Source organism: Culex pipiens, chromosome 1 (assembly GCF_016801865.2).
Source record: "Culex pipiens pallens isolate TS chromosome 1, TS_CPP_V2, whole genome shotgun sequence".
NCBI lineage: Eukaryota > Metazoa > Arthropoda > Insecta > Diptera > Culicidae > Culex > Culex pipiens.
The window spans coordinates 38,018,524-38,037,211 of record NC_068937.1 but is presented as its reverse complement, the minus strand read 5'-3'; the positions used below and the strand labels follow the sequence as shown (position 1 = coordinate 38,037,211).

At 35.7% G+C, this 18,688-nt stretch overlaps 1 protein-coding gene and 1 long non-coding RNA gene across 9 annotated transcripts in view; one reads left to right on the top strand and one right to left on the bottom strand.

Moving 5' to 3' along the window:
• LOC120423869 (fasciclin-1) overlaps positions 1-18,688 on the bottom strand; it is a 634,253-nt gene that overhangs the window by 592,166 nt on the left and 23,399 nt on the right. The gene's annotated exons all lie outside the window — the stretch shown is intronic.
• LOC120427389 (uncharacterized) lies at positions 15,896-16,987 on the top strand. The gene is made up of 3 exons (XR_005606874.2): positions 15,896-16,250; positions 16,303-16,507; positions 16,566-16,987. It is a non-coding gene; the product is annotated as an uncharacterized LOC120427389 (long non-coding RNA).

Here is an 18,688-nt window from a genome sequence, read left to right as displayed (position 1 = left end):
GCTGTGGTTTGTGCGGCCAATCCAAAACCATGCTCTCCAGCTCTTAGATAACAGATTCATCATGAAGGGATTACTGGATAAGCCGAACTTGTTGAAGCACCGGGCGTTTTCCAGTGCGGAACTGAGAAATGTAGGCGAAAAACCGCTACAGTGAAACCTCGATAGTTTGACAAACAAGAGTGGCAATTCTGATCAACAAGTTACAAGCCAAAAGGTGTCAAACCAGCGGAGTTCAACTGTACTGTGACTGATATCGAATCAACCGCCGGGACCCGAAAAAGAAGTGGCGAACCTCAAAAATCAGCACAGTGATTAAGTTGACCCAAAAATGACCACCGTAAAGTGCAATCTGTTCAAATGAGTCGCACGTGCGTGTTAAATAACAACTTGCAAATTTCGCCAAGTGACTTAAACGCCATTTTGGTAAAACATGTCTCAAACTGTCACTTACGTCACAACGTTAATTTAAGCCACACCAAGTCAACCGAACATTTTGTGCGTGTGTGGCTTCCGTAATGAAATTCGTACCCTTTGATCTGGTCAACCACACACCTGGGGGGAAAGGGGAAGGATCCATCACGTGCACCCCTCCCCGAAAGTAGGCAACACACGATGCGACGCAAACAGCAAACCGCGCGGCTTCATAATAAAATAAGTTTTTGCTTGTGTTTCGCGAGAGGACCAATTACGGCACTATTTTGGAAGGGCGCGGTTTTGGCTACAAATTGAATACTTTGGTGAGGTGAACACACTCCACTTAATGATGTGAATTGATGGGTGTTTCGGAGGGGCTTGATTGTCGCTACGTGAAGTCCTAGTAACTGATTTTGGTAGTCAAACTAAGTGATATTCGTGGTTGTTTAGAGACGAAGTGGAGTTCAAACTAGTTGACTTCAAATTGGTGATACAGCTGAATTTTTGGTTGAAATTGTTAAGTATTTTATGAAATTAATTTTTATTATAATGTTGTGTATTTTGTGTATTTTATGTGTTTTGTGTTTTTTGTGTATATTGTGTATTTTGTGTATTTTGTGTATTTTGTGTATTTTGTGTATTTTGTGTATTTTGTGTATTTTGTGTATTTTGTGTATTTCGTATATTTTGTGTATTTTGTGTATTTTGTGTATTTTGTGTATTTTGTGTATTTTGTGTATTTTGTGTATTTTGTGTATTTTGTGTATTTTGTGTATTTTGTGTATTTTGTGTATTTTGTGTATTTTGTGTTTTTTGTGTATTTTGTGTATTTTGTGTATTTTGTGTATTTTGTGTATTTTGTGTATTTTGTGTATTTTGTGTATTTTGTGTATTTTGTGTATTTTGTGTATTTTGTGTATTTTGTGTATTTTGTGTATTTTGTGTATTTTGTGTATTTTGTGTATTTTGTGTATTTTGTGTATTTTGTGTATTTTGTGTATTTTGTGTATTTTGTGTATTTTGTGTATTTTGTGTATTTTGTGTATTTTGTGTATTTTGTGTATTTTGTGTATTTTGTGTATTTTGTGTATTTTGTGTATTTTGTGTATTTTTTGTATTTTGTGTATTTTGTGTATTTTTGTATTTTTGTATTTTTGTATTTTTGTATTTTGTATTTTTGTATTTTTGTATTTTTGTATTTTTGTATTTTTGTATTTTTGTATTTTTGTATTTTTGTATTTTTGTATTTTTGTATTTTTGTATTTTTATATTTTTGTATTTTTGTATTTTTGTATTTTTTTTATTTTTGTATTTTTGTATTTTTGTTTTTTTTTTTGTATTAATGTTGTCTTGTATTTTTGTTTTGTTTCAATACTTTTCAAATATATTCGCATTATTATCCAATTCTTCTCTTTTCCAAATTCAATCTTTCATTCAATTTCAACTTGACCAAACTTTGTTAATATTTTTCCTCCATCATTCCCCTTGCATATTACTGTCAGATTGATTTAACTTTTTCTGTGCAATACCATCTTGCTGCTGCCACTACTGTGCTACTTTACAAGTAATGTCACATCTTTCTTTTTTACTTTCTTTCTCTTTGGTTTGTTGCCTCTTGGCATAGTTTTCCACAACACAATTGGCAAATCGGAGGAGAAAAGCAAAAGTTTTTGCCCTGCTCCGCCACCAGCCGCCAACTATGTCACGTTTGGGGTACGCTTTGTCTGCACTGCTCGAGAATTTGTCTGTATGCGGCGGCGAGTGGAAGATAACAAACTCTCCGACACAATAAGAGTGTGGTGCAGTGTGGAGGCTCAAAAAGTGGGGAACACTGTAAAAAGTTGGGTTGTAAATTTACGTGAATGTCATGTAATTTTACATGTTTTAAAACAAATGTAGTAAAAACCACTTGAAAGTGGAAATTCAAAGGTTTATTTTTCACAGTGTCCAACAAATTTCAGCGACACAGTATTATAACGACACATACAACTATATTGGATTTCTTTGGAAAAGCCACCCAAACGAAACTAAAGAAAAGAAAATCCTCTGCTTTTCTCGTCGAACAGAGAGCGGAGTTTTCACGGTTGAGTTGCTTCGGCTTCGTGCAAGATTCACCCTTTTCTTCCAAGTTGTATGTGTGTGTGTGCCTTTATCTCGTTGTCATTGTGTGTGATTGTATTTGTGTATGTGTGACTCTGTTTTGCCAACACAGGCACGTTTTCTGTTGTTTTTCTTCTTTTTTGTTTTTGCATTTAATTAAGATGCATGCGGGAAGCTGTTTATTCTCGAAGAAAAATAAAGTTAGGTTGACTTGCTCTCCATTTGAGGGTTTTCTTCAAATTGAATAATGGATGTAGGTTATCTACCTGGAAGTGCCTTATTTATACGAAGAAAGAGCCCCCGGTTTGCCTTCTTCCGAGTGTCGTTATTTGATGTTTACTTCCAGTTTCGTACCTGTAATGAGATAGGAGATGTGTAACAAAGGTTAGAAAGTGGCATGAAATTACGATTACATCATTTTGACGTAGCCTTGAACCTCGCCAGCCCATTCGCTCGTTATGTAAAATTTTCACCAAACATCAACAGCACAAATCGATTCCAAATAAATTCAATTTGATGCCCCACCGAAATTATCAACAAACACGCGATACCGTGTTGCCAAACGAAAAAGGAAAACAACCTTCAAGAGTTCTACCTCTCATCCGGTGTACCTGGCTCTTTTTGGGCGGAAAATTGTTTACATAACAAAAAAAGTCCTCCACCTTTTGCCGGTATCACATCAGTGAGATCGACGAGCCGCACACCTTGGGAATGTGCTTAAAAAGGCAGTTTTTTGCCTTCTGAAGAAGTGGCAGCACAGATGAAGGGGTGGTCGTAAATTACCTTGTTCAAACTTTTCATTTATTAGAAAATCTGCAACTAAAAAATCAACAACTCAACGACTCAACAACTCAACAACTCAACAACTCAACAACTCAACAACTCAACAACTCAACAACTCAAAAACTCAACAACTCAACAAGATCTACAAAAACAACAAAATCAACAAAATCAACATAATCGACACACCAACTAAACAACTCAATTGTTGATTTTGTTGATATTGTTGATTTTGTTGATTATTTTGATTTTGTTGATTTTGTGGTTTGGTTGAGCGTTTTAGCAGAATGCATTACTGTGAATACAAAGAGACGAGTTGTTCCTTTTAATTCCGCTATATATTTTTAATATCTTGACAGATACGTATTTCGTCTACTACTTGCAGACTTCATCAGTGTTCTGTTCTCGACTGTTCTCGACTCTGTTAATTTTGTTGATTTTGTTGATTTTGTTGATTTTGTTGATTTTGTTGATTTTCAATCAACAAATCAAAAAAATCTATTCATTTTGTTGATTTTGTTGATTTTGTTGATTCTATTCATTTTGTTTATTTGGTTGACTAAGTTGGTTTTGTTGATTTTGTTGATTTTGTTGATTTTGTTGATTTTGTTGATTTTGTTGATTGTTGATTTTGTTGATTTTGTTGATTTTGTTAATTTTGTGGTTTGGTTGAGCGTTTTAGCAGAATGCATTACTGTGAATACAAAGAGACGAGTTGTTCCTTTTAATTCCGCTATATATTTTTAATATCTTGACAGATACGTATTTCGTCTACTACTTGCAGACTTCATCAGTGTTCTGTTCTCGACTGTTCTCGACTCTGTTAATTTTGTTGATTTTGTTGATTTTGTTGATTTTGTTGATTTTGTTGATTTTCAATCAACAAATCAAAAAAATCTATTCATTTTGTTGATTTTGTTGATTTTGTTGATTCTATTCATTTTGTTTATTTGGTTGACTAAGTTGGTTTTGTTGATTTTGTTGATTTTGTTGATTTTGTTGATTTTGTTGATTGTTGATTTTGTTGATTTTGTTGATTCTATTCATTTGTTGATTATGTTGATTTTGTTGATTTTGTTGATTTTGTTGATTTTGTTGCATATTTCCAACATGTAATTGTAAACGGAATTCAGGAACTACCCAAGCTTGAAAATTTCTCAAAACGTGCTGCTTGAAGCCTTCTGAGCAACTCCTTTAGAAGCAACCAGCCGAGTCATAAAGCCAGATTTCGGCAAAGCTCTCCAAAATATCGATCCTTTGAAATTCGATCCCGACATTTCTTAAGAACTCGGTCACACCAACCCAGCCTTCTTGGCTGGCTCAAATCTTTGCATGCACGAGCGTCTCCCGCTCGACATAATCAAAATTTCTGCCTTATTACCGACGCACATCACGCTGCCTTCCCGACCTCGTGGGACGTGTTGAGCACGTGGGGAATCATACGTGAACGTTGCTGGGGAATAACCCTTGAAGTGCTTAAATCTGATTAGAAAATTGAAGTCTACAACACTAACAAAAATTTTAATTCTTAAAGTACACATCTTGAAAATCTTCAATTAAAAAATATCGAAAGTTTCTAAAAGTTTCCAAATCTTTAATGTCTACAAACCAATTAGTTCTCAATATTTTGAAAGTCTACAAATCTCCGAAGTCAACCAGTTTGGAAAGCTTCAAAGTCATGAAAGTCTCCAAATTGTTTAAAAAAAGTCTCCCAAATCTTTGAAGTCTGCATATTTAGGAAGTCTATAATGATTTTCACATATTTAAAGTCTACGCGTTTAACAAAATCTAAAATATCGACATTTTAAAAAAATCTCCAAGTCTTCAATATCTACAAAACAATTAATTCTCGTAATCTTGTAAGTCTACAAATCATCGTAGCCAACAAATTTGGGAAGCTGCCAAGTCATGAATGTCTTCCAAATATTATAACTATGCATTTATTAAGTCTACATTGGTTTTCACAAATTAAAATTTTACAAGTTAAAGGTTTTCAGATCCTCAATATTTTGAGCTTGAATAAGTCTTTAAATCTTGAATGTCTATAAATTAATTTATTCTAACAATCTTGAAAGTTTACAAAACATCCAAGTCAACAAAATTGGAACGCTGCCAAGTCATGAAAGTCTCCAAATCTTTATAAAAAAGTCATTCAAATCTTACAAGTCTGCATTTAGGAAGTCTACATTGGTTTTCAAATATTTGAAGTCTACACGTTTAGAAAAATCTAAAATATCGACATTTTCAAAAAGTCTCCCAGTCTTCAATGTCTACAAAACAAATAATCCTCGTAATTTATAAGTCTACAAATCATTGTAGCCAACAAATTTGGAAAGCTGCCAAGTCATGAAAGTATCTTTATAAAAAAGTCTCCCAAATCTTATTACTTTGTTTTTCTTAAGTCTACATTGGTTTTCACATATTTAAATTTTACATTTTAAAAACATTCAGATCTTCAATATTTCGAGCTAAAAAAGTCTCCAAATCTTCATTGTCTACAATCTCAAAAGTCTACAAAACTTCCAAGTCGACAAATTTGGAAAGCTGCTAAGGCATGATAGTCTACAAATCATAAAAGATATCAAACATTGAAAGTCTACCAATTTTGGAAATTTCCAAGTCCTCAATACCTTCTTATCTTAGAAGTCTTAAAAAAACCTTCAATTGTCAAAAGTCTATGAATATTGAAGCTCTGAAAATGTAATAAATCTGTCATGAATTTACAATATTTTTAAGTTTTCATATATAAGACGCATTAAAAGTCTCCAAACATTTAAAAAAAAAATCCAACACCCTCAACCAAGGGTTAGCAGCACCACCTTCAAAGCAGCTTGAATTAGCTGCTACCGATCCCGGTTCTTACCCGAGCCCCGTTCCGCTGCCAGGATGGTAATTTGTAATACCTCAAAAACCGGATTATACGGCAAACCTTCGGCAATGAGGAGGAACGGGGGGTTCCGCAGTAATTCATTCATAACTTGCCGACGCTCACACACGAGCTGAATGAAAACCTCCGGCACCGGTTATTTCAGCTGCCTCGAAACTAATGAGCTTGTTGATATTCGGTCGGGCACACGTCACCGGAGAAATTAATAATCTTTCGAGCAAGAACTATACACCATCACTGCTGTCTTTGTTGTAGCAGCAATCATTACAGGTACAGGTGTGAACGAGTGACAAGGATTAATCAATTTTCGAGGATTGTTCTTGACGGAAATTGGTTTAGTGGCGCGCGCGATATGTAAAGCCAATTAGTTGTAATGAATCGTCGGTCCCGTCGGTGTTTGTCAAGATATTTGCGATTGTGATTAATTTCGGCGTGTGAAATGTGCGGTATGTTGGGGTATGTACGTGGTTGGATTTGGAATTTCACCCGAGGATTGCTAGACATTCCAACCGGAAAGTTGAACTAGTGCAGATGCTTGAAGGAAAGCTACAAGCCAAGAACGCCAAATAGCTATGGTGAGAGATAGTTTGATTTAAAAGTTGTTGCCTCTTAATATGGTGGAACGTCCTCAAATCGTGAAAGTTTCATTAAATCATAGATGATTGTTGATCAAGAATATTGAAAATGTCAATTCTCAAATAAAAAAGTCTTCGAATACTGACAGTCTCCAAATCCTAAGTCTCCAAATACCAAAAAGTCACTGAACATAGGAAGTCTCTAAATACAGACAATATTTTAATACAGTATGTCTCCAAGTATTAAAAGTGCCCAACTCCAACAAATTTTGAAAAATAATGTCTCCACATACCTAAAGTATCTAATTACTACAAGTCTCCAAAAACTGGTAGTCTTCTGAAAACAAAAAAAATCTCCGAAAACAAGAATTCTCCTTTTACATAATGTCTCCAAATACAGAAAGTCTCCAAATAATGTAAGTCTCTAAACACAAAAAAGTCTCCAAAACTAGTAGTCTTTAAAAACACATGGATACTCCATGTACAGAAAATCTTTGAATACAAAATGTCTTCAAATACTAAAAGTTTCCAAATACTAAAAATCTCTAAACACTGGAAGTCTACTAATACCGAATGTTTCCGAAACCGAAAGTCTATAATGCAAAGTGTCTCCAAATATAGTAAATTTCTCAATACTGAAAGTTACCTTAAAATAAAGCCACTATATTGCAAAAAGTCTCCAGACAATTAATGTCTCAAAATATTGACAGTCACAAAAAACTGAAAGTCTACAAACACTGCAGAGTCTTGAAAAACAGAAAGTCAAAGTACTGAAAGTGCCCAGTTACAGATAGTCTCCAAATACTGGATGTCTCCAAATACTCAAAGTCTCCATGTACTTAAGTCTCCACAAACTGAAAGTCTTCATAGTACAGAAAGACTAAAAGAACGGAATGTCTCAAAATACAGAAAGTCTCCAAATGTTAAAAGTCTCCAAAATTATCAGCCTTCCAAAACAAATGGAGACTGCATATACCGAAATTCTCTAAACAGAAAATTTCTCCAAATATGGGAAGTCTCCAAATACTAATAGTCTTCTTATACTAAAAGTCTCCATGTACTTAATTCTCCACAACCTGAAAGTCTTCATAATACAGAAAGACTACATGCAAAGAAAGTCTCCAAATGCTGAAAGTCCTCAAATACTAAAAGTCTCCTTAAACTAGCAGTCTTCCAAAACAAATGGAGAATTCATGTACAGAAATTCTCTAAATACAAAATGTCTCCAAATACTAAAAGTCTCCATATATTTAAAGTCTCCACAAACTGCGAGTCTTTAAAGTACAGAAAGTCTCCAAATACAAAAATTCTCCAAGTACAAAAAGTCTCAAAATAATCCTCAAAAGTCTACAAAACTGGATGTCTTCAAAGTATAGAAAATCGCCAAGTACAGAAAGTCTCAAAATATAGAAAGTCTCCAAATACTGTAAGATTTTTAATACTAAAAAAACGAAAATGACTGTTTAGCTGTCGGCCACCATTGCTAGTACCAACCACTAGTGTCTTCCTTTTTATCTACAAGGACTTCGCCGCCCTGGGCTCCTAAGTGTATGAAAGTATGGCACGGAGCGACGGCGCCGAATACCCATATTTAAACAAAGAATTTTAGAGCGCCCGCCGCGGGATTCGAACCGGCGACCTCTGGATTGTGAGTCCAGTGCGCGGTCCGATTGATCCATACGGGCGGGACCCTTATACTAATACTAAAGGTCTTCAAATACTGGAAGGCTCATAATGCCGTCTCCAAGCAGAGAAAGCCTCAAATTTCAAAAAAAAGCCTCCAAATACTAAAAGTATCCAAATACTTAAGTCTCCACAAACTAAAAGTCTTCATAGTACAGAAAGACAACAAGTACAGAAACTCTCAAAATTCAGAAAGTCTCAAAATGCTGAATGTCTGCAAATACTAAAAGTCTCCAAAAACTAGCAGTCTTCCAAAACAAATGGAAACTTCATTTACAGAAATTTTACAAAATGAAATTTTTTGAAAAAAAATGAAATTTTACAAAAATTCTCCAAATACTTAAAGTCTCCAAAACTGGATGTCTTCAAAGTATAGAAAATCTTTAAGTACAGATAGTTTGAATATACTGAAAGTACCGAATCACAGAAAGTCTCCAAATATTGACAGTTTAAAAATACTGAAAATCTTCATAAACTGAAGAGTCTTGATAAACAGAAAGCATAATTACTGGAAGTGCCTTATTATAGAAAGTCTTCTTTCATTGAATGTCTCAAATTTGAAAGTCTCCAATTTTCGAAGAGTCTAAAAATACCGTTAAGAGCGAGTCCACGAGCAAAGCATACCCATCTCGCATCGACCTCACCAATCTGTCTGAAATTTTCAGGGGTTGTTTGTACATATAAAACTAGCATCTCGCCAAAATATGAGCACTCTAGGTCAACGGGAAGTGGGGCAAATCGGGACACAAAATTTGAAGGTTCAAAAACGTCAAAAATCTTGAAAAGGCTATAACTTAGGCAAAATTCAATAAAATTTCAAAATTCAAAATGCATCTAAAAGGGTTTGAAAAATGCAGCAAAATGCAGGGTAGAGCATCTCAATTGGTTATTTCTAAAGGGAGTTATTGGCATTTTAGTGAAAAAATAGCATAATTTTCAAACTCAAATAAAAAAGTGTTCCATCCAGATATCAACTCGGTTCGACCTGCAGCTTGTAGGGGACATCTGGGACTACCATCTGAGACTGAGAACGCTTTGGGTAAGGCAGTTGAACATATTAAATAGACACTTTTACTTTTAGTGATTTTTTGGTTGTAAATTTTTGCTCGGGGGACCCCTTAGATCCCATTTTTTGATGATAATTTTATCATATTCGTGTTCCTGAGACAATTTCACAATAGAAACATGTATAAAAATGTTTATTTTCATCCATTTTAACCCTTTAAAAAACAAAAGTTAAAAAAAAAATCATCGATTCACATTTATTGAAAATCAGGTTCGTTTCCAAGGATACTAGATGACACCAGAAAAAAGCAGCTTTTTAATTTTTATGAACTTTTATTTATTAAAGGGTTAAAATGGATCAAAATAAACATTTTTATGCATGTTTCTATTGTGAAATTGTCTCAGGAACACGAATATGATAAAATTATCACCAGAAAATGGGATCTAAGGGGTCTCCCGAGCAAAAATTTCCAGCCAAAAAATTCACTAAAAGTTAAAGTGTCTATTTAATATGTTCAACTGCCTTACCCAAAGCGTTCTCAGTCTCAGATGGTAGTCCCAGATGTCCCCTACAAGCTGCAGGTCGAACCGAGTTGATATCTGGATGGAACACTTTTTTATTTGAGTTTGAAAATTATGCTATTTTTTCACTAAAATGCCAATAACTCCCTTTAGAAATAACCAATTGAGATGCTCTACCCTGCATTTTGCTGCATTTTTCAAGCCCTTTTAGATGCATTTTGAATTTTGAAATTTTATCGAATTTTGCCTAAGTTATAGCCTTTTTAAGATTTTTGACGTTTTTGAACCTTCAAATTTTGTGTCCCGATTTGCCCCACTTCCCGTTGACCTAGAGTGCTCATATTTTGGACCGTCACATCAGGACCGTATGTCTCCACTCAAAATCGCTAAAGTCTCCAAAGCAACCATTTTTTTAAATTAAGATGTCTACAATATTTATATCAAGTTTTATTTTTAGTTTGGAATGGCTTTATCTTAAACAATATTGTTCGAAAGCTTAAGTCGTCATGGAAGGCATCATATTCCGTACATTTTCAATCAAACTCAAAATTCAACAAATCTTGAAAGTCTACAAATTTAATTTCAAAGCAATACTGCAGCATCCCACCTCCAACCTGCATACTAAATGTGCCTGGGTTTCTTGTTCGACCGCAGTAATATATTACAATAATTTACTATTTACACTGCCCTCCAGGCAGCAACTGCTAGTCCTATTTGCGGAGCTCGCCAAGTCAGGAGGAGTTGTTCCGGGAAACACTAGCCGGGGAGAGAACCTGTCGAGTTCAGCAATTTCCCATTTATTTGCATTCTAATCACTTTGATCCACCGAAAACCTGGAGTCCGATGGAGTAGTAGCAGCAGCAGCAGGAAGTGGTACCAGAGAAGAACACTTTTGGTCAGTAGACCTCTCTACTGGCAAAGTGGGGAATGTAGGTTGAAGCCACTACTCAAAGCCAGGCTGTTGGTGTGGTGCTCTGTTGGCAGAATTGTCAAGTTTTGAAAGTCTCGAAACCTATAATTTTTCTATCTGAAAATGCTCATAAATTTGAAAGTCTACAAATGTCTCCACAAATTTATATTAAGGATCAAAATCGACAAAGTCAACAAACGTGAGTTTATCCAATATCTAATAAACTTATCTGGAATTCTTTGATATTTAAACTCTCCTAATCTCGAATTACTAGAAATCAAAAAAGTCTCAACAACTTTAAATTTCATAAATCTATAAAGTCTCCAATTCTACAAAGTCTCCAAATGTGAAATCATACCAAAATTTGAAATCCATGATATTTTAAGTCTAAAAATCTTGATTGTCTGGAAATCTAAAAAGTCTCCACACCTTTCAATTCTGAAAATCTGTTGAGTCTCCAATTCAAATAGTCTACAAAATTGTAAAGTCGATTGTGTCAAAACACAAATCCAACAACGAAACTTAAAAACCGTAGTACTTGTTAATTGTCTTCAAGCACAAACACACGTACACAAATACCTGCTGAATGTGATTGTAATGGGGTGAGTGAGTGTGCGGTTCGGAGATAAGACCCCGTACTGTCTTGAAATTTGCATGTGGTTACGTAACAAAGGTGAGGTTAGGTGTTTCAAGGGATCTCTATTATTGCGACCCGAAAAGAGGTCCGGCTCCGGCCTCGGGTGACGGGATGATGGAACGCCAAGTAATGAAAGTTTCCCGGCGATGATTTGGGCGGAGAGGACCCTTCGTTAGACTTCGTATTGAATTAATATGTATGGCATGCTGGTGCTGATGGTGCTAGTGGTGGTAACCGAGCGTGGATAACTCTATTAGCATGTTGATGCAACAGGGATTCCAGGACAGGAAGTGAGCAAGGTTTCGGGGCCAGATGGACAACTCTTGAACATGGCGTTGGCGTAGGTCAGGTTTTGTGAAAAGGTGGCTTTAGTGAGACAAAGGGACGGAGAAGCTGACGTTCAAGCAGAATGATGTTGGTTTTCAGTTTAATTGGACGAACTATTTATAAACTAAATCTGTTTTAAAGTTTAAAACATAACAAGCCAACCTACACGGAGAAAAATCAGTTCCCAGAATCGTGAACAAGCGTTCTTGAAATTCGGAACTACGAACAAAGGGTTCAAATTCGTGGTTCCGAATTTCATGAACGCTTGTTTGCGAATTTAAGAACTTATTTTTTTTCCCGTATGGATGCTGACGGGGGTTAAATCATTTTTAAGATCAAATTTTATAATAAAAGCTCGGGTTAAAAAGCGCAATAACAATAACTTTCAAAATATTCAGTGTTCCATGCTAAATGGAATTTCAAATCACCATAGCATTGCATTTTGCGATAAGTAACTCATTACGTTGTTGACACTAAGTATTCAGCATGAAAACATTAGTGTAATGGTGTTTACAAAATCTTATCACTTCGCTCGGAAACCGTTTTAGTTTTAAGTTTGTGAGAAAAGCTGTTTTATCACATGACACAGTTCGAGAAAAAACATTGAACTCACAAAAACTTAGCAAAAAGTCAATGTTTTGAAAATCGAGCGTTTCTCTTTTAACATTTCAAAAGGATCAATACAGTGCAAACTCGATTATTCGAAGGCCTTGGAAAAAACTCACTTCAGATATTCGAATCTTTGGAAAATCAGATCAACATTCTGTTATTTGCTTCATTTTTTATTGCTGTTAATTTTTTAATCCAAGATGTGGTCAGAACTCGAATTTGATGTTAAAAGCAAGACAATAAAAAAAAACTAAAACACATTTTTTGCTCATGATTCGATAATCGAAAATCTAAAAAATGGACTGTATTAAGTTGTTCAAGACCTTGCGAAAAGTAGGGCTTGACATTTTTAAAATATGTTTATTGCAATCGCATCAGAAATTCTCACAATTTCTTTTGTTTCATACGAAAATATTTTCTAGACAACTTCATAGGAAATTTTTCGAAATTTTCGAAGCAAAAAATCGTTATTTACATACAAAAAAATCAAAATAAAGGTAGATAAAACTTGAAAACGGTGCATTTTATTGAAAAATTACGTAAATTATTTGTTGATTTCAAATTCGATTTTGAATCAAAAAATAAGTTCAAAATGTTTTTGCCCACGATTTCGATATTTTGTAAAAATTATTTTTTTTTTCCCAAAATTTCCTTACACAGTGAAATTAAAAAAAAGTACCAAATTGCTAAGTTCTTGGGATTTTGCCTCCTTTTCTTATTAAGTAATCCAAAAAACCCAATTACTAAATAAGGAAAGGAGCCAAAATTCCTAGAATTTAGGAATTTAATACTTTTTTTTATTTCAGTGCAGGGATTAAACAATTTCCATCGCTTTGTACACAGTAAAAAATTGTGTAAATTTGAAAGGTGTAATTTTGGAAGGCTGAATATTACCTCTTTTATGATGTAATTTTACCTCAATTTAGACTGAAAAAGCGACATTACACCAGAATAGTGGTAAAATTACATATTTTCAGAGGTAAAGTTACAATTTTTTTCTGACATAAAAGATGTACCCCTTCCCAGATGTAATATTACCATGATTTTTTTTTCTGTGTACTAAGCTCAAAATACGGCATTTTTAAATTAAAATTAAAAATTTAAATGTCGCATTCAAAAACGATGTGCAATCGTTTGGGAACTATTTAGAATAGAACTTATTAAGGTTTTAGCATTTCTACTTACTTTTTCTGTCATTGAAATGGGTTGTACTTTTCAGCACTAGTACAAAACTACCATTTTGTGGTTTCAATCAAATAATGCACTTGTAAGTTTTGACAAATGTTAATCCTGGGACCAAAAATCGGAAATGGACAACATACTTTAGAAAACATATATTCTCAAAACTCATTGTTATTTCTAATTTACTAGCAGTAGAATAACTTTAACAACAAATTATGTATGTTATAATACTTTATGTAAAAGATTTTGAAAAAAAATATTTTTTTGCCTTCTTCGTGATTTTTTTTTTGAATTAGGTATCAAGAAAAATCCAAATTTAAAAATTATAATGATTTGTTTTTTTAAATCAAATATTGCTTATTTGGCGTTTCTTAAAATTACACAGTAGATTTGATAACCTATATTAAATTATGCTAAACGTAAGAAAGTTTCACTCGTACTGTTGTGTTGTCGTTCTTCGGTGAATTGTCGATCTTTGACCCTCGCCGAGATCCTTGATTGAACGTTTAAAAGAACCAAAATAGGCTACTTTTAAGCAAAAGAAAAACATGGTTATTTTTTAAGGATTTACCAGTTTATGAAAAAATCACGATGTTCCAAAAATATTGAAAATATACTGAATCATCAATAGAAATGGTGACTATACATCGCTTTGATAAAATACCGTAAACCGGGGTGACTTTGATAGGATTTCAATTTGTTTTTGGAATATTTTCCAACAGGCAAGGTTTTTCTCAAGATTATTATTTTTAAAACATGTACTGGGGTAGGCCACACAAAGTCCATGCACTATTTAGGAAAACAAGTTTTTTTAAAAGTGTTTAGAAAAATAGTTACGTTAAAAATTCTTAGTTTAAATTCCGGGGTGACTTTAATAGTCATAGTTTTTCTTGTTAAATGTACCATCACTGAAGTAGCTGATATAGTTTTAAAGAAAAAAACGTTACTTAATCCACCTTTGGGTGGTTGGTGCCTTCCTCTCATTTGTAGAGTGATTCCAACCCCCCTAACCATCACCCCTAACGTGATCGCAGCACCAAATAGGTCCTAATTATTATCCGCGCACCAGCAAACCGAAGTGCGCATCTCTTCTGTTGCGCGAACAATCTATTGCGCCGTACAAAAATTGAGTGGTTTGTCGTAAGCGTGTACATCAGCCTGTGGCGCAACAGGCTTTGACAGGTTGCGCTCGTATTTTGATTTTTGTCTGCCTTCACAATAAAATAAGTGATGAGTAAAACAACAGACTGCCTACAGACTTTTTGTCAGGAATGTACATACACCGCCGTGGGGAAATAGATTAAGGTTATGTAAATTCTGAGCATTTTTTAAACTGCTTGCAATTTTAGATAGGTAAGTCAGATCTTGAAAATTCTTAATCAACAAGAAAGGTCATATCAGAACCTTTCTAAAAATAAAATTAAAAGTCCATTATTCGAGTGATTTTATAGCCTTTTCTCAGTAAGGTGAGGAAGGCAAAAAACTCTAGAGATGAACTTGAAATCAAATATCTGGAGCAACATTTCTAGACTTTTTCGATTAGGTCCTATACTGCCCCTGATCGCATAAATGTCCCATTTGCATTTTCATCACTTTTGAGTTATTGATGTAGTTTGGTTCAAAATCGTGTGCTCTTTCCGAAAAGCCTATAACATCCAGTACTTTGTTCTAGAAATCAGGAGGCAATCCAGTTTTTCCGTGAAAACTTAACACGTAGCTTTATGTATGGGACAAACTTCAAATGCGTTTTTCTCAGCTTGCTGTTTTTGCATATGGGACATTTATGCGAACATGGGCAGTATAAACATATGAAACACAATAGCTTATTGGACCTTTTCAAAAACAACTCCAGATTTGATTTCGGTTTTCATAAGACGGGAGCAAACGAGGGAGCAAATTTGATTTGCATCCCAGCCGTGGAGACGGCCTGAATCGGCCCAAACATTTCAGTTGACCTAATCGTCCGAATCCCTCCAACATCTGTCAACCCTTCGCTGCAAGCGTCATCACTCATCGCAAAGAAATCGAACGATATTTTTATTTACATTCACGTCTGCAGAACATAAGTTTACAAAGTTGTGATTCACCGAAATGCCGGGTTTCTTGTTCCTCGCTGGCACGTACCCCGTGTCCTTCCCCATGTAAAGCAGGCAAGTAGACTATGGGATGTCCAACACGGAAAGCAGCATTTACCTGTGGCAGCAGTTTTCTGCCCTGCTCGATTTGTTTTGAAATTGTTGCGTTTTTTTTTTCTTTGTAGTAAAGTTTAGCTGCATTTCGACGCTGATTGGGTACGGGTTGTCGTTCTCGTCCCGAGCGGTCCAGATTCTGAGCGTGTCGTCGGAATATTTGATGCCACCGACGTTCTGAATTTCACCTTTTGCTTTTGGGAGGTGTAGGTGGATTTGATAACGGTGAAGATGTGCCGTCTTGGGACCAGATGGAGATGCTGCAGTAGTTTGCCATCACAAACGTGAGGGTTGAAATTCTGACGATCTTTTATCATGAAGGACGCGGCCGGAGTTGGCCGGAATGAACGCGGCGATTGGCATAGTAGTCAGGCAAATCACCCTGGACCATTTGAACGCGCGGACGCTGCTTGGGAGGTTTTACAAAAAGGTAGGATAGAAAGCGGGTTTAGCTGGAAAAGTTTAACTTATTATTCTTTTAGAAACGTCCCTTTGACGCTGGCCGTCATGTCCATCATCATGTGAGCGTGCAATCTGCTGAATGGAACCTCCATGTTTGTGTTGCCTTCGGATCGGTCTCGTGAAGCGACTGACTCCATCGTCGATCTCATCAGCGTCCCTCCAGTCAGTTAGCGTCCACTCGGTCCACTTGGTTTGTTGCGATCCGCACGATATGGAGAGACGAAGGTAAGAACTTGAAGAAATTGACCTCGTAACTTTCTAACGACCTTCCTCAATCTTCCAGACAAATCGCCATAAATGCCCTTGCTTAGCGAGCGGCTGTTCAAGTCCACTCTCGCCAGGACCTGCTCCCCAAGTCGTTTCCACAGGAAACCGGCAAGCATCACCACCACTCACACCATCATCACCACAAAACTAAAAGCGCGGGTGAATTCCAAATGAAGATGATTCCACCGGCGATTCTGCTGCTGGCACCCTCCAAATCCGATCTGACGACGACGAAGTCGATTCCGACCACGAGTAGCAGCAGCAGCACTTAGAAGCAACTTGGAAGCGAGCTGGGTTTGGACGGAACTACTTAGTATAGGGTGGTGCCACTGCGGCTACGGGAAGATGACCTAGATCAATCCAGTTCTCAAACTAACAGTTTTCAAGAAAGATTGGTCGATGGAACTTCCGGCAGGGTCAACTAAAAAATAAACTTAATTTTGAAAAAAAACCCTAGCCAATTTGCGTTTCCTTTTTTGTTCTGTAGATCTAACACAAGAGAACGTCAGAAAGAATCAGCTCGTGCAGGAGGTTAGTTTGGGTAAACTATCTCATTTTCACCAACATATTTGAGATCCGGCTATAAAAAAAACATTCTTAAAAATCAAGTGCCAATATCTTGATAGGGTTGTCAGAACTTTGATGTTTAGAACTCATTGCAAGGGTTTTTTGCTAACCTATTTATCAACGAGTCGCATGATAGATCCAAAAACCATTTTGAGCAAAATATTATGGAATCCGGTTACTGAATAATACTACAATATCACTTATGTGCTCATAACTTCTGGTAGGGTTATCAGATCTTCGATGTTTTGGGCTTATTTGAAAGGTCTTTCAATGATCTAACCAACGATGGGTCGTAAGATGGACCCGGGTATCATTTTCATCAAAATATATGAGATCCGGCCTGAAAAAAGTGGATAAATAGCACCTAATTGCTTATAACTTTTGATAGGATTGTCAGATCTTCAATGTTTTGGGCTCGTTAGAAAGGTCTTTTGATTACCCATCTAACAATGGGTCGCATTATGGACCCGGCCAACAATTTCATCGAAATATTTGAGATCCGGCCTCTAAAATGTGTACAAATGACACTTAAGTGCTCATAACTTTTGATAGGGTTATCAGATCTTCAATGTTTTGGGCTCATTAGAAAGGTCTTTTAACTATCCAACTAACGACGGGTCGCATTATGGCCCCGGCCAGCAATTTCATCGAAATATTTGAGATCCGGCCTCTAAAATGTGTTCAAATGACACTTAAGTGCTCATAACTTTTGATAGGGTTATCAGATCTTCAATCTTTTGGGCTTGTTGGAAAGGTCTTTTTATTACCTATCCAACGATAAGTCGCATGATAGATCCGGACAACTTTTTTATCAAGATATTTGAGATCCGGCCTTATATTAGAGATTCGGCCTTTAAAATGTGTACAGATGACACTTAAATGCTCATAACTTTTGATAGGGATATCAGATCTTCAATCTTTTGGGCTTGTTGGAAAGGTCTTTTGATTACCTATCCAACAATGGGTAGCATGAAAGATCCGGACAACTTTTTCATCAAAATATTTGAGATCCGGCCTCTGAAATGTGTAAAAATGACACTTAAGTGCTCATAACTTTTGATAGGGTTATCAGATCTTCAATGTTTTGGGCTCATTAGAAAGGTCTTTCAAATACCTTTCTAAAAATGTATGATCAGACGGGTTTTCTTACAAAAACCACCCTTTTTACAATCTTTCAAACTTTAGCCAGAATCGTTTTTTTAGCATAACTTTTGAAATACTTAACAAAACTTTATAATAGTTAATATAGGTCTTGTGGGACCCTAAGACGGATCGAATGAGACCAGAACGGCCCAAATCGGTTCAGCCAGTCCGGAGATAATCGAGTGCATTTTTTTCGGTGCACGGACTTACAGACATACACACGCACAGACATTTGCTCAGAATTTGATTCTGAGTCGATAGGTATACGTGAAGGTAGGTCTACGAGGTCAAATTAAGAAGTTCATTTTTCGAGTAATTTTATAGCCTTTCCTCAGTAAGGTGAGGAAGGCAAAATCAATGTTTTTATTTAGTTAACTAAGTTTATAAGCTATTTAACAAAATACATTTATATTTTATGTAAAATTGTTA